Below are 2,465 nucleotides of genomic sequence, written 5' to 3'. Positions count from 1 at the left end.
TAATTTTAATGGTCTGCATACAGTGAGTTCCAAGTCTGAGAACACTAGTGAAAATATTTCTAATGTGCATTTGTCTATTTTTTTTTTATTTACACTAAGTTCAGAAATTTGTGTACTTCTTTAGAAACCTAGACATAGTGCCAAATTAATATTTATTTTATATTTTTTACTCCAAAACCTGTTGTAATGCTGCCATCCATGGCAAACTAAAGAAAGTACTAAAACGGAAATTTAAATAAAATAAAACTAATTTTTTACAAAAATATAAATTATTTGTTATATATTTAATAAAATGAGAAAACAACAAAATTACTGAAAGTTAAAAATTTAAATGAAAAACAAAAAATAAAAAGAATTTTAAAAACATTCCTCCAATATGGTCTCAGATAGATAGATAGATAGATAGATAGATATGGACTCAACTTTATATGAAAACCATTTCATTTATTGGTTTAAAACAGTACAAAAAGTATAGTTAAATAGCGTTAAAAATACACGACAGAACATGATGCTCTTTGCACTATCGCCAGTAGACAGCACTGTTTGCACTTAAAGACAGATAAAAAACAAAAACAACTGCAGCACCATCTAGTAGTGTTGAATTCTGCATTAGCACCCGGAAGTCCCTATTACACTAAGTGTTAGCAGTATAAAAGTGCTCTGAATCAGTATTGTCTGCAAAATTGAGAACAAGCAGAACAATCTGGAATTAAATGATCACCACTTTTGGCAGAATGAACTTTTCCACGACATTCTAATTTATTGAGATGCACCTGTATTTGGCTAGAAGACCAGCGAGACCAGAGTCTCTTCTCTTGTGTATTTCCTTGCTACCTTCTTCCTCTCGTTCAAGGCACTGACAAATACCTCCTGAAGTCAGGATGAGACTTATGCTGTGAACGATGGCAACCCTCACTAAACGATCGCGCGTGTGCAACCTCCGGAGCCTTCCACCACATTTCGGCAGCATTTTTTAACTCCGGCAGGATGTCGGGAACCACAAACTTCTCTGCCAGGAAGACCACGGGCAGCACGGCCGATAGAGAAGCCCAACCCACCACTCCCAGCCAATAGGACGGGCCGAGTCGACTGACATCATCCCTAATCTCACCAATATGTTGATGGGTAAAAAGCGCCCAGCTGAGAAAAAATAAAAAACCTGTGGGGAAACACAAAACGGAGAAGGTTAAAACATGTGCATGTTACTTGGCTAAGGAAAGCTAAATAGCGAAGTACTGACCTGTAGGTACTAGTGTGAACAGCAGTAGGGTGGTCGGGTCGAGCGGCTGGCCTGCCATCAGCAGCGAGCGAGTGTTTGAGTAGGAACGCAACAACCGAGAGAGAGAGAGAGAGAGATGTATGTATGTGTGTATATGTATATATATATATATATGTGTGTGTGTATGTATATGTATTATATATATATATATACACCTTGCTGCATGTACTGTGTTAGGCTAACCGAGACTTGTCATTTGCACTTATATATTGTTAGTTTTGACTGCTTTTATTGTCCTCATTTGTAAGTCGTAAATAATAAAAATTTGTTATTATTTTTTTTATTTTTTTTTTTATATCTCATTTATATATTTTTGTCTTTAGAAACCCTAAAATATATAAATGAAAACTTTATAGTCTATAGAAACTCTATATATCTTCTATGGCGTTCCAAAGAACAAAGAAAGGCATACAGGTTTCAAACAACATGAGGGAACGACACACCATTTTCATTTTTGTGTGAACTGCCCCTTTAAGAATGTCTAGCATAAAACCATGACAACAAATTTCAGTTTGAGTGCTCTTGAAGAACAACATCTCATCATGAACCTATTTAAAACTGAACTGATCAGTCATTACTTCATCCTTCATTATTTATATCATTCTTCATTTGTCTTGTTCTGAGGAAGAACTAAACTGAGGGGAAAACCAGACAGGCTACAACTAATAAAACATGCGAGTCCAGCGTGCCATAGCCTGTCTGCTGCAGCCCACCGAAGCGTAGAAACCCCTCCAACACAAAACCATATCATTATTTTACGCCAACATTGGAAATTCAGGAGAAGTTCACAGATTCTCTCTCATTTGACTGCTCTGTGCTTCTCGGCAGGTCAAAACCTGCAAAAATGCCACAATATGCTCTAATGCTTTCAGTTCCCATCAGACCTTCTGGCTATATATTTTAATACTCCAAAAAAACAAACTTTTAAAGGCCTGAAAAGTGAAACACACAACAGAAATGCATTTAATTTGGCTTTTTACTGTTTTTCAATTATGCATCTTTTATAGAGGCCAAGTTTTTAAGATTCAAAGCAGTTTTAATCAAATGAATGAGGGCCACACGTGGGCTACTAAAATATTGCTGTTGCCCACATGACAGGTCAAAACCAAATCAAATAGCTCCAGAGGTGTATGCATACTGTTTTTTTGAGGGGGAACTAGTATCAGTTATGATTCACTTCTTTCCC

At 36.4% G+C, this 2,465-nt stretch overlaps 1 pseudogene; it reads right to left on the bottom strand.

Annotated features, from left to right (window-relative positions):
• Positions 1 to 786: 786 nt before the first annotated feature.
• LOC107673242 (uncharacterized) overlaps positions 787 to 2,465 on the bottom strand; it is a 2,139-nt pseudogene continuing 460 nt past the window's right edge.

This window comes from Sinocyclocheilus anshuiensis, unplaced genomic scaffold (assembly GCF_001515605.1).
Source record: "Sinocyclocheilus anshuiensis isolate Anshui unplaced genomic scaffold, SAMN03320099.WGS_v1.1 scaffold68, whole genome shotgun sequence".
In the NCBI taxonomy this organism is placed as follows: Eukaryota; Metazoa; Chordata; class Actinopteri; order Cypriniformes; family Cyprinidae; genus Sinocyclocheilus; species Sinocyclocheilus anshuiensis.
This window is presented reverse-complemented; position numbering and strand designations above follow the sequence as displayed.